The sequence below is a fragment of the Callorhinus ursinus genome, unplaced genomic scaffold (assembly GCF_003265705.2).
Source record: "Callorhinus ursinus isolate GAN/ISIS: 27379988/994484 unplaced genomic scaffold, GSC_fseal_2.0 scaffold24, whole genome shotgun sequence".
NCBI classification, from domain to species: domain Eukaryota; kingdom Metazoa; phylum Chordata; class Mammalia; order Carnivora; family Otariidae; genus Callorhinus; species Callorhinus ursinus.
This window is the reverse complement of record NW_027397086.1, coordinates 23,615,497-23,629,687: the sequence shown is the minus strand read 5'-3', so window position 1 is coordinate 23,629,687 and position 14,191 is coordinate 23,615,497. Positions and strand designations below refer to the sequence as shown.

Here is a 14,191-nt window from a genome sequence, read left to right as displayed (position 1 = left end):
TAGCAAATGCTCCTCTTTCTGCCTCTTTTGGTAATAGTCCCACTTACAGGATACAGTTGTTAATCTACAACAGGAAGGGGATGCTAAATTTGGTGGAGAGTGAAGAAGATATTACAATGAGGAGAAAGGAATTAACCCATGAAAACTTTGTGATTAAAAGGCTTATTACTTTGAGTTGACCTTGAAACATTTCATTGCCTACTTCTGTGCTGCCACCTGGCTTGGCAATGGACAATAAAGTCTCCAAAAACGCTTCGTGTAAGATTGTTGTTTGTCTTCATTAATTTACCCTAGTGACCCTGGGTGAGACATTGCTCCATCAGGAGAGGTAGAGTCTTAGGAGAACCATCCAGCTAGTCAACTGAATTACCAACAGCCCAATAGTCACAAAAAACCAGTTACCCACTGCTTCCTTTTTGGCAGCCTTTCCTATGGTGGAGGCTACATCCTACTTCCCTATCAAACGTGACTTTGTATTTCTCACTTTTATCAGTGCATTTCCATTCAGCAGCCAGGCCGTCCTGGACAAATGGCACAGTCTGCTCAATACACCTGGCATGGAGTGGGCACTTAAAATTCATTAACTGATCCAACACTTCCTCCTTTACTTCCAAATTAACATTTTCTCTCAGCTGGATGGGGACTTCTTCCTTCCTTACTCTAGATGCTGTTTTCTCTAACTCTGTGCCAGGACTTGCCAGATGAGCAAAGAAAACTCCCCACTTGCACAGACATTGCCCCATATGGATGTCACATACTTGTAAATCTCCTAGACATTCATCTTTTTAAAACCCACCTTGAGAAAAGCTACGCATAAGCTGTTGCTCTTCAGTTCCAAATGGACATTGGGCTTACGTAGGCTTTTTCTGCCAAGTACATTGTCAACAGATAGGGCTATTTTCTTTACTGACATCACGCTTTCCCCTTCAGGTGGACACCAAAGAAAACACTTTAAACTTCTGTGTGTGTGTGTTTTTTTTTTAAGATTTTATTTATTTATTTGAGAGAGAGAGAGAGAGAGTAAGAGAGAGTGCACGAGAGGGGGTAGGGTCAGAGAGAAAAGCAGGCTCCCCACTGAGCAGGGAGTCTGATGCAGGACTCGATCCCAGGACTCCAGGATCATGACCTGAGCTGAAGGCAGTCGCTTAACCAACTGAGCCACCCAGGCACGCAACACTTTAAACTTCTGGAAACATGATGGCCCTGATGAGGAGAAAGAGGAGAGAAGAACAAAAGGCCAAAAAGGAGGTCGTGGAAAAAAAAAAAACATAAGACTGAGAAATAACCCCAAAGCAAGATGTCACATATAAGAACACATCTTGGCTTTCTCACCTTTCAAAATTAAAACGACCTAACTACCCAATGTTAGAGGAATGATTAAGTGAATTATCATCTATTCACACAATGGAATATTGTGCAGCCATTAAATGTTCCCTTTGAAGAATATGCCTCAGCAAAGAGTAAAAGTTTATGTAATGATAAATGGAAAAAAAAAAAAAAAGGCAAAATGGGGCACCTGGCTGGCTCAGCCAGAAAAGCGTGTGACTCTTCATCCTGCGGTCGTGAGTTCGAGCCTCACCTGAGGTGTAGAGGTTACTTAAGTAAATAAAACTTTAAAGAAGGAAAAAAGTAAAACAAGCTTTGCGCAGTGGCAGTATTGTAGCCAATGAGGTTTATCCAAGGCGCAATTATTGCTAAATGAAAACTTTTCCCAATACCCCACCATGACGACTCGAAATACAGTGGGCGTTGACAATTTTTGACAGTCTCTATGGAGACTGAATTTAAAAAAAAAGGCAGATGGGTATTGAGGAGGGCACGTTCTGCATGGAGCACTGGGTGTTATGAACAAACAATGAATCATGGAACACTGCACCAAAAACTAATAGTGTAATATATGGTGATTAACATAACAATAAAAAAATTAAAAAAAAAAAGGCAAACAAAATCGTATTGTGCTGTAATCTGCTTATCAATTTGTGTGTCTGTACCACCATTAGATTGAGAAAAGGGTAAGGAGTGGGAGTAGCGGGGATCCATGTCAAAGACAGAACCCTGAGGAACACTGACATCTATGGAATATTGCAGGAAGGGGTGCTTTCAAAGAAGACAGAAAATATGAAGCAAAGAAGCCATGGAAAGGACTGAACCAAGAGAGCATGAGGTCACAGAATATGGGAGAAGATGACACATCCGAGGTGTCTCCCAAAGTGGGAGACCCTAGTATAAGTGTTTTGCTATGAGCAAACTTGAGCAAAGTTTCAAGAGGAACTTAGCGAGTTGGATAACATCCCAGGGTAAGGGAGAGATGACATCTGAGCTGAAGTCTACCTGTCAGCAAAGCCTATGCTCTCTGCTTTACTCTAGGCTGTCTCCCTGCCATGTTAGAAATATCTCCAGATTGTGGACAAGATCATGATTGAAGAAGGATCAATTCACTGTATTTTCTTTTTTCTTTAAGATTTTATTTATTTATTTGAGAAAGAGAGAGCGAGAGAGTGAGAGAGAGCATGAGTGGGGTGGAGGGGCACAGGGAGAGGGAGAAGCAGGGTCCTGGCTGAGGAAGGAGGCCCCTGCAGGGCTCGATCCCAGGATGCTGGGATCAGGACCCGAGCCGAAGGCAGACACCCAACCGACTGAGCCACCCAGGCGCCCCATGTATTTTTTATTTAAGGGCTACACTTTGATACAAGGACAGTGGTGGGAGTAGAAGGTGAGAGAATGGACCCCAGGGCAACAGATTAGTATGGGGAGTGCAAACTCCATCGCTTGCAAAGCAGATAAGGTAGAAGGGGAAGCGGCTTGGCAAACAGGTGCCTACTCACTCTGCCTACAGGGGGCAGGAATGCAGGGCCCTCATCCACTGTGGTTGGATATTCCAATTTGTTTAGAGGTGCCAGAAATCTGGATTTTATCTTTCTCTGTGACATTTTCAAATTTTAAATGCTGGGTTCCAAATAAAAAACACTTTTAAACACTACACAGACTAAATAAATCTGTGGAGTAGATTGGGCCCAAGTTTAGACTGCTGGCTTCGTATCGGTAAAGGCAGTTGGACTTCAGGAACTATATCACAACTATATCTTCAGTTGTGCTGGTTCTATGCAGAGCTGACCCCCAGGCGGCGGGGGGCGTGGTGGGGGGGAGGAATCCCTGAGGCGTTGTGTGGGGGCACTTCCCCTACCAACCTCCTTCCCCAGCTTTTCTCACTGGGCCCATCACTCAACTTACTATGATGAATGCTTTGTTGGGTTCTGTTCCATGGAGTTAAAGGAGCATGGAGTTTCTCTCATCACAGTCGTTCTTTCCTAGGAAAATAAATGGCCCGCTCCCTGGAGTTGGGGATTTTTTTATGCAATGACTTTCCTCTACAAGATTTATTGCAGCAGCTTTGTGAGAGATTTGTAGTAAGTAGTGTTCAGGCTGTAGGTCTTAAATCCTCAATGCCACAGTCGTAACTCTCCAGGAAGGAAATGATGGAAGATCACAGTAGCTAATAGTGCATTATGATGATACTGTCTCCACAGAAATGATGGCCGTCTTGCTGCTGTTGTCTTACTTAGGAAATGTGAGCTCTTCAGGTGCGCTTGAGATATCTATCCTGGTGGTACTTTGCGAGATCCCGAAGAACTGACAGACTAGGGGAAGAAAGCAAACATTCACTGAATATCTACCATTTCCCTTTTCACATATGGGGAGACTAAGGCTCAAACAAGTTCAGTCATTTTCCCAAGGTCTCCTGCTGTAAAACCTTTCTTTTTTTTTTTTTTTAAGATTTTTATTTATTTATTTATTTGAGAGAGAGAATGAGAGAGAGAGAGAGAGAGCATGAGAGGGGGGAAGGTCAGAGGGAGAAGCAGACTCCCTGCTGAGCAGGGAGCCTGATGCGGACTCGATCCCGGGACTCCGGGATCATGACCTGAGCCGAAGGCAGTCTCTGAACCAACTGAGCCACCCAGGTGCCCTGTAAAACCTTTCTGATTACAAAGCAGATCTTGTTTACCATGCCACATGAAACATATTTTTAAATATAAAAGAATGTCTAATGGATCAAAGTTGGTAGGAGTGAATGGTGAAATATTTCCCCCATTTTAGGTTTAACCTGAATCTACCTCACTTTTAGACTCAGGGCACAGTGTAGGGAAAGTCCAGGGGATAAACAATCTATATGACACCACGAGGAAACAATCAGACAAACCCAGACTGTAGAATAAAGACAATCATCCCAAACACTGTCAATGTCATGGTTTAAAAATGTCAAGATGCTCTTCTAGTTTAAAAGAGATTCAGGGATGCCTGGGTGGCTCAGTCGGTTAGGCATCTTCCTTCAGCTCAGGTCCTGATCCCAGGGTCCTGGGATCAAGTCCCACATTGGGCTCCTTGCTCAGCAGGGAGCCTGTTTCTCCCTCTCCCTCTGCCTGCCTCTCCCCCTGCTAATTCTCTCTCTCTCTCTGAAAAATAAATAAATAAAATCTTAAATAAATAAATAAATACATACATTCATAAATAAAAGAGATTGAAAAGACAAATTAAATGCAAGATACAAACCTTAATTGGATCTTGGTTCCAAAGAGAACTACTGGATTTAATATTTTGGGAACAATTGAGGAAATTTGAATATGGACTAGATATTAGATGATAGAGGAGATCATTATTCGTTGTCTTAAATGTGATAATGACATTGTGGTTATGCAGGGAAACAGTCTTATTCTTAGGAGATAACTACTGAAGTACTTAGGAATGAAGTATTATGATGTCTGCCCTTCAGTTTCAAATGATTGAGAAAAAAATTATGTGTGTGTGTGTGTGTGTGTATAAAATATAAATTGCTGAATCTAGGTGGTGAGTATGTAGGTGTTCAGTATACTATTCTTTCAACATTCCTGCGCATTTAAGATTCTTCATAGTAGGGCGCCTGGGTGGCTCAGTCGTTAAGCGTCAGCCTTCAGCTCAGGTCATGATCCCAGGGTCCTGGGATCAAGCCCCACATCGGGCTCCCTGCTCCACGGGAAGCCTGCTTCTCCCTCTCCCACTCCCCCTGCTTGTGTTCCCTCTCTCGCTGTGTCTCTCTCTGTCAAATAAATAAATAAAATCTTAAAAAAAAAAAAGATTCTTCATAGTAAAAAAATAATGAAAAAAATAGAATTCTTCATAGTATAAAGTGACCATATACAAGTAGAAAAATGACTGATTTAAGCTGCCTCAGAATGATGAAGAGGGGACTATACTGAAAAGGGTAAATGCATTTTGAAATTCCTTTAGAAGATTAAAAATATGGACAAACTTACATAGCTTCGAATACGTGTTCATTAGAAATGAAAAACATTTTAAAAGGATAGATGTACATAACTAGGGGCGCCTGGGTGGCTCAGTCGTTAAGCGTCTGCCTTCGGCTCAGATCATGATCCCAGGGTCCTGGGATCGAGCCCCGCATTGGACTCCCTGATTGGCGAGGAGCTTGCTTCTCCCTCTCCCACTCCCCCTGCTTGTGTTCCATCTCTCGCTGTGTCTCTCTGTCAAATAAATAAATAAAATCTTTAAAATAAAATAAAATAAAAGGATAAATGTACATAACTACAGCCATATAAAAATATATTTGCTGGTGGACAAGAACTAAAACTGTATCTGTTCGGTTAGTGGAACAAGAGGTGATTTTTTTCCAAAATTACTCTTGCTATATCTTTTCCATTAATATAATCATCAGAAATATGCTCATAGACCAAAGCAGAAAAAGATCATAACTCTTTTGCTATGGTGTGAAGTTGCAGATGACTATTTTTCTTTTAAGAGTCATCTTAAAGTCCATTATAAAACAACATCCTGTATTTTTTATAATCAGTAAGTGCATTGAATATATTGCATTACTATAAACACATCAATCTGGGGACTTCAGCTCCATAATTGTAGCATGGTTAGGAAAGATCTGGGGAAAACAAGTGAAAATTAAATAATTAAAAATTTAAAACAGCTTCAGGAAGTTGGAAGTTTGGTTCAGGAATGGCAAGGCTAAAGTTTCGTCTGAATTATAAGAATGACTGTCTAAAATAGGGTTTAGCAAACACAGGCTGGACACCGACTTTTGTAAATAAAGTTTTATTGGAGCATAACCATGCTCATTCATTTATGTATTGGCTATGGCTGCTTTCACACTACAAGAGGTGAGTGGTTTCAACAGAGACTGTGTGACATGCAAAGCCTAAGATACCACTCTATGGTCTTTTATGAAAAACTTTGCAGAGCCCTAGTCTAAAAGTATCCATGCAGGGCTCTTGGGTGGCTCAGTTGGTTAAGCTACTGCCTTCGGCTCAGGTCATGATCCTGGAGTCCCTGGATCGAGTCCCGCATGGGGGGGGGAGGTCCCGGGGGGGGGGGGGCCCGTTCCGCAGGGAGTCTGCTTCTCCCTCTGCCCCTCCCCCCTCTCATGTGCTCTCTCTCTCTCTCTCATTCTCACTCTCTCAAATAAATAAATAAAATCTTTTAAAAATAAATAGAAAAAAGATAAAATAAAATAAAAAGATAAAAAAAGAATGCTTAAAATAGATATTTTGAAGTGTTCTGTGATTTATTTTACTTAAATATCACTATCATGAACATTTTCTATTTCCATTGTTTCCTCATCCTTTAAAAAACAGAATTTTTTCTGATTACAAAAGTAATAAATTTTTTAAAAAGTATGATTTTTAATGACTGTGTAACATTCCATCATATAGACACCATTATTTATTTAATAGTTAACATGTTATTACACTATTTTGTTATTATGAGCAATCCTGTGAGAATTACCTTGGTTATTTCCCTGTTGTATTTCTGATTATTTTCTTTGGTGCATGAAAATTAGAATTTCCATGTCAGGCTTTAATAACTATATAATATCTATTTGTATTTGCTTTTCCCCTCACAATTTGAAGCATTGAAAAAATAGTAATTTCTTATTCAATTGTTTTTCCTTAAAAAATATTTATTAAATGAACAAACCACATTGTAACAATGTAATTTTTAAAAATGTGAATTAAAAATTACAATATGCCCACCACAATAAATCAACTTTATTTTTCCATATTCTCATGTAGTCATTTTTCATATGCATGGATACTTTTATTTTATTTTATTTATTTATTTTTAAAGAGGGAGGAGGGCCAGAGGGAGAAGCAGACTCCCTGCTGAGCAGGGAGCCCGATGCGGGACTCGATCCTGGGACTCCAGGATCATGACCTGAGCCGAAGGCAGTAGCTTAACCAACTGAGCCACCCAAGAGCCCTGCATGGATACTTTTTGACTAGGGCTCCGCAAAGTTTTTCATAAAAGACCATAGAGTGGTATCTTAGGCTTTGCATGTCACACAGTCTCTGTTGAAACCACTCAATTCTTGTTGTAGTGTGAAAGCAGCCATAGCCAATACATAAATGAAGCGTCTGCCTTCAGCTCGGGTCATGATCCCAGGGTCCTGGGATTGAGTCCTGCATTGGGCTCCCTGCTTAGCTGAGAGCCTGCTTCTTCCTCTCCTCCTTGCTTGCTGTCTCTGTCTGCCTCTCTCTCAAATAAATAAATAAATAAATAAATAAATAAATAATGTTTTAAAAAAAGTATCTAGGAAATATAAACTATACCCATTAACAGTAGTTTAGGAGGTGATATTTGGGAGGACTTTTGGTTTCTCAATATAATTCTAGAGTACTTAATTTTTTAAAGAGCATGTATATCAAAAGAAGAAATATATATATCCACTTTATTTTTTAATATATTTTTAAAAATTTTATTTTTAAGTAATCTCTATACCTAACATGGGACTCAAACTCACAATCTCAAGATCAAGAATTACATGCTCGGGCGCCTGGATGGCTCAGATGGTTCAGCATCTGCCTTCGGCTCAGGTCATGATCCCAGGGTCCTGGGATCAAGCCCCACGTCGGGCTCCCTGCTCAGCAAGGAGCCTGCTTCTCCTTCTCCCTCTGCCTCTCTCCCTGTTCATGCTTTCTCTTCTCTCTCTCTGTATCTCTGTGTCTCAAATGAATAAATAGAATCCTTAAAAAAAAAAAAAAGAATCACATGCTCTACCAACTGAGTCAGCCAGGTGCCCCTATATATCCATCTTTAAAAATAATACTTATTTAAAGTTTTTAAATGACCTAGTTAAATATTTGTGAAAGCTGAATACAAAATTACAGAAAGAATATGATCTCAGGTTCAGGAATAAAATATACAAAAGCAAGAACCAAGAAAATGTCAAAACATTAAGTGTTGTTTCTTTTTTTTTTTAAGATTTTATTTATCTATCTGAGAAAAAGAGAGAAATCACGAGCAGGGGAAGGAGCAGAGGGAGAGGAAGAGGGAGAAACAGACTTCCCACTGAGCAGGGAGCCTACCACGGGAATTGGTCCCAGGACCCTGAGATTATGACCCAAGCCAAAGGCAGATGCTTAACTGACTGAGCCACCCAGGTGCCCCTGAGTGTTGTTCTGTGAGTGATGGCATTGTGGATGATTATTACCTTATCTTTTTACACTGATGACTCTCTTCCTGATCTTTCTACAATGAACATGTATTACTTGGATAATCAGGAAAAAAACTTCAGTAAGAATTTGTTAAAATAACTTTTTAAAGGAAAAGAATATTGTTGCAGCTACTACCAATCCATATTACTAGACTTTGGATCCCTTTATCTCTGTCTCCGTCTCTGTCTCTCATACACACACACACACACACACACACACACACACACACACGGTGATTCCTCACAATAATGACTTCTATTATTAAACTCTATCAGGTCCCCAACTTCTGTCTCATACTTCCTGGCCTCCTTTTCTCACAACTTCCCAAAATCCTGTATGCCATTTGGACTCTACAGGTGAGAGAGAAAGGAGGAAGATGACAGCATCCAGGCATATATTTCCTGCAAGCCTCCTGATATTATGGAAGGGATAAAATACCCAAGTCCTTACAAGTAGCCAGCAAGGCATACTTGACTGTACCCTTCCATGTACCCCTACCCCCAGCACACACCCTGCTCTGATCTCACCTTACCACTCTCTCCATCATTCTCACATTTCCTACAGGGCTCCATGCAAATTTTGTTGTATGAGGGGACACCTAACTTAGGCTTTCACCAATTCCACCAACTCGGTTTTGTTGCAGGATTTTTCTTTCCGTCGGTGCCCGCGGTTCTTGGTCATGCCACTTCAAAGAATGAAGGGGTACACCAGACAGAGTGGTGGGCAGCAAAGCAAGGTTTATTGAACGATAGCAAAGCGATAGTACAAAACTCCTGAGAGCGAGGGGACCCGAAGGGGTTGCCATTGGAGTTTCTAAGTCTAGGAGTTTTTACAGGCTTGTTGGAGGACTGTTTTAATCTGATTAACCTTCCCTGTGCCTGCCATCCAATCAGGTTTTTGTCATATGGGAAAGGGTGGAGGTCACCTCCCAGGGCAGTGTAAAATCCATTTAAGGGTGGTTTCCTTTTAGGGTGGTCCATCATATAGACACCATTATTTATTTAATAGGGTGTAAAATCCTTTTAAGGGTGGTTTCCTCTTAGGGTGGTTTCCTCTTATCCCTGCCTGCCTGCCTTCCAATTATCCTTCATCAGTTTCAAAGTATAAGCAACACATGCTTTTTAAAATCTGAATGGAACCATTATAAAGGTGAAAAATCACTCAGTAGTCAGCTCCGAAGATGGCATCCTGATATTTGGATAGTCTTCTCTGACACTGAATAGGACTGACCTAAGTAGGTCAGTAGGATACAGCAGACATGACAGTGGAGCTTCCAAGGTCAGGCCATAAGAGACAGTGAGATTTCCACCATGCTGTCTTGGATTGCTCACTCAGGGGGAAGCCAGTCCCCATGCCATGAGTATACTCGGAAGCCTACAGGGAGACCCATGTGGTAATGAACTGAAGCCTTCTACCAATAGCCAGCATCAACTTACCATTAACATGTATAAGGCACCAGAGAAGCAAATTGTCCAGTCCTAATCAAGGCTTCACATGACTGCATTTCAGGCCAACATCTCGGCTTTAATTTCCTGAGTGACCTTGAGCCTGAACAACTCAGCTAAGGCACTCCCAAATTCCTGACCCACAGATACAATGAGGTATAACAAAGAATCCTTACTGTTGTTTCCTCCACTAAGTTTTGGGGATGATTTGCTACACAGCAATAGGTAATTAATATACTCGCTAACCTAACTCTTAAAGCCTTTTAATCCATATAGCTCTAATTCCTTTAAGTGACCCACCCATCAACACAAATCCATACAAACTCAGACAAAGAAGTAGACCACTGTCCCTGGGATTGTCCAAAACACCATTCTCCACTTCTGTTCCATTCTTCCTTGCTTTTCCTACTTCCCTTGGTCTCGAAGGCCCATCTGTCTCTACATCTCAGTGAATGATGCTCACTTCTCTTACAGCAGGGTTGGGACAGATTCCAGCCTGTACCTTCTCCCACGGTTCTGTTAGTCCCCATCCAGAGCCTTGCCTGAAAGTTTTGGGGAGAAGATGTTACTCATTCTTGCTCCCACCCCAACCTCTCCCACCCTCACCTCAGGATCCAGCCCTGCCTCGGGACGGGGATTGAACAGTATACATCAGAAGCTTATCTGAATGAGCCTACTTCAACCTGATGGCTGGGCCAGACTTTGCAACCTAGACCATTGCTGTGATAGATCACAGCCCCATCTCTGCAAATAACAATTTCCACATAGAGAGAGTCAATCTTGTTCATTTGCCCTCTTTTTCCCCTTAGGTTTTATTTAGTTATTTTTTTAGTAATCTCTACACCCAGTGTGGGGCTCGAACTTACAACTCTGAGATCAAGAGTTGCATGCTCTTTTGACTGAGCCAGCCAGGCGCCCCTGCCCTGACTCTTTCATCACTAGTGTTCTTTTGTTTCTCAGCACATTTCAGCCTCCATCAACTAGCTTGAGTTTCATCAAGAAACATTCTCCGTGAGGCACCTGGCTAGCTCAGTCCGTAGAGCATGCAACTCTTGACCTTGGGGTTGTCAGTTGGAGCCCCACCTTAGGTATAGAGATTACTTAAAAATAAAATCGTTTAAAAAAAGAAGAGAAAGGAAACATCCTCCATATGTGGAGGATGAGCCCCTAATTCTAAGCGACAGTATGTGTGTGTGTCTGTATGTATGATATGTGTATGTGTCTGCATGTATGTTTGTGTGTGTCTGTATGTCTCTCTTGTATGTATGCTTTGTGTGTCTATATGTATATTGTGTGTTTGTATGTGTGTCATGTGTGCACGTGTGTCTAATATATCTGTATTATATTGTGTGTATATCTCTGTTGTATGTGTATGTGTCTGCATGCATGATATGTGCATACACGTGTGTGTGTTTGTGCATGCATCCAGCTTCACCAGCCTGGAATTCATAAAACCTCCCTCCACAAGGACATCCAAAATAAAACAGATTCCTAATTTGGTAAGTGTATCATAGTTACATAAGATATTGGCATTAAGTGAAGCTGGATAAACGGTATATAAGAACTCTTCTGTAAATCTAAAAGCTATCCAAAAAAGTTTTCTAAAAAAAACTATTATCCAGATTAGGAAGAAATTCAATCTTCCCCTCTTAGGTCTAAAACTTCCTAGAGTTACCTAACTTCTGTTCAAAGGCACCACTGTGGTTGTGACTTCTTTACCAGTAGAGCTGAAGTCAGGCTTGATGCCTACATAAGTACAGTCCAGACGATACTCTCTAACTTAACCAAATTGGCTTTCCAATTTACTAAACCTGCAGCGTGATTGCCAATGATCCAGATCCCCTTCCATACTTACTATACTAGAACATTTTTTATTTTTTATTTTTTTTGAAGATTTTATTTATTTATTCATGAGAGACACACACAGAGAAAGAGAGAGAGAGGCAGAGGGAGAAGCAGGCTCCAAGGAGCAGGGAGCCCGATGCGGGACTCAATCCCAGGACTCTGGGATCATGACCTGAGCCGAAGGCAGACGCTTAACCATCTGAGCCACCCAGGCGCCCTAGAACATTTTTTAAAAGATAAAAATAAAAGAAAATTCTTAAAAAAAAAAAAAAAACAGAAGAATGGGGCACCTGGTTGCTCAGTCAGTGAAGCATGAGACTCTTGATCTTGGGGTTGTGAGTTCAAGCCCCACAATGGGTGTAGAGATTACTTAGAAATAAAATCTTAAGGAAACAATTTTTTTTAAATCCACCCAACTCTTTTATTTTATTTTTTTTAAAGGTTTTATTTATTTATTTGACAGAGGCAGAGACAGCGAGAGCAGGAACACAAGCAGCAGGAGTGGGAGAGGCAGAAGCAGGTCCCCCGCTGAGGAGGGAGCCCGATGTGGGACTCGATCCCAGGACCCCGGGATCACGACCTGAGCCGAAGGCAGACGCTCAACAACTGAGCCACCCAGGCACCCCCAACTCTTTTTTTTAAAGATTTTCTTTATTTATTTGAGAGAGAATGAGAGAGAGAGAGCACTAGAGGGAGGAGGGTGGGAGGGAGATGAAGACTCCCCACTGAGCGGGGAGCCTGATGTGGGACTCGACCCAGAGACTCTAGAATCATGACCTGAGCCGAACCAACTGAGCCACCCAGGTGCCCCTAAAAAAATTCTTTTTAATTAAAAAAAATAGGGGCACCTGGGTGGCTCAGTCAGTTAAGCATCCAACTTTGGCTCAGGTCATGATCTCAGGGTCCTGGGCTCAAGCCCTGCAATGGGCTCTGCGCTCTTTGGGGAGTCTTCATCTCCCTCTCCCTTTATCCCTCCCCCCCATCCTCTCTTTCTCTCTCAAATAAATAAATAAAATCTTTTAAAACAACATCATCATCAACAACAACAACCAGAAGAACAAAGACTGAAGGGCCAGCAGCTAATTTAGGGCAAACTGCATTTTTTTTAAAGATTTTATTTATTTATTTGAGAAAGAGAATGAGATAGAGAGAGAGCATGAGAGGGGGAGAGGGTCAGAGGGAGCAGACTCCCCGCTGAGCAGGGAGCCCGATGTGGGACTCGATCCCGGGACTCCATGATCATGACCTGAGCCGAAGGCAGTCGCTTAACCGACTGAGCCACCCAGGCGCCCAGGCAAACTGCATTTTTAAGAAACCAGAGGATGTGATGGGTCTTATGCCTGACTTTGAATGTTCAGATCTAGGCTGAACAAAAGGAGGCTCCAGAGGAGGAGCAGTAAACTGCCCACATAGCGGACTTGGGCCTTAGGTATTCAAATCCTCCCTAGACCTGTGTGTTGCCATGGGCTTGATATTTTACAGATGGCTATTTTGGGTTTAAATATTCTTTCTTCTACCCCCACCCACAAGTCAATTAAGACTTCTTTGGAGAAGAGTAGATCTGCCCTGCTTGCTAGGCTGAAAACAAAGTGCTCAGCTCCTGGGGGGAATGTGGTCTTGTCCTTGCTCTCAGCTCACTAAGCAACCTGTTGACAAGCTCATAATTACCAGAACTGTGTGCTACACAATGAATGTTCTTGGGGATTTTAATGATCGAAGTGAATGAACATGCTTCAACATTTGGAAACGTGCTTGAGAAGAATAATTGCTTTAAAGTGTTTCATAAATTGTTGCTAGGAGACCACATCAAGATGGGCCTTTTTACTTACAACTTGAAGTTCAACTGGCAGGAAATTCTCCAATTCAAAATATAGATAAGCAAACAGAACAATTCAAAAAAGAAAAAAAAGACAGAAATCCACTTGCTGTTAGAGAAAAATCTATCACCTGAAACAAAATGGAGAACAAGAGGCAAGATAATGTTGAGGACAGTTATGAACTTGCATCTCAGTTCTTACTAGTTATATATCTTGGACAATTCTTTTAATGTCTTCTATTCTCACCGTTTCATCTGAAAAATGGGGTTATCAATAGCTCACTCATAGGATTAGAGATCACGGAACATGTAAATGTACTCAGCATGTGATACTCCATATTTTATTTAATTATTTATATTCATTTGTTCTGAAAGGTTTTGAGGTAACTTACAAAGTTATTGCCTATCTTAGTTTCTGTTCCCCAAAAGCGGCCCCGATGCAAGGAATTGGGTATAGGTGGCTTATTTGGGAGGTAACCCCAGGAAGTTCAAGTGAGACAGTGAAGAAAATAAGATTGGAAAGGAAAATAAGTCAATAAAAGGTGCATCTGTGACTACGAAAGCCCACTACAGATCAGTCTTCTGAAGGGGAC

General features: G+C 41.5%; 1 non-coding gene across 1 annotated transcript; it reads left to right on the top strand.

Moving 5' to 3' along the window:
• The first annotated feature begins 1,637 nt into the window (after positions 1-1,637).
• Positions 1,638-1,778, top strand: LOC112836791 (U4 spliceosomal RNA). The gene has a single exon (XR_003211561.1). It is a non-coding gene; the product is annotated as a U4 spliceosomal RNA (small nuclear RNA).
• The last annotated feature ends 12,413 nt before the right edge of the window (positions 1,779-14,191 follow it).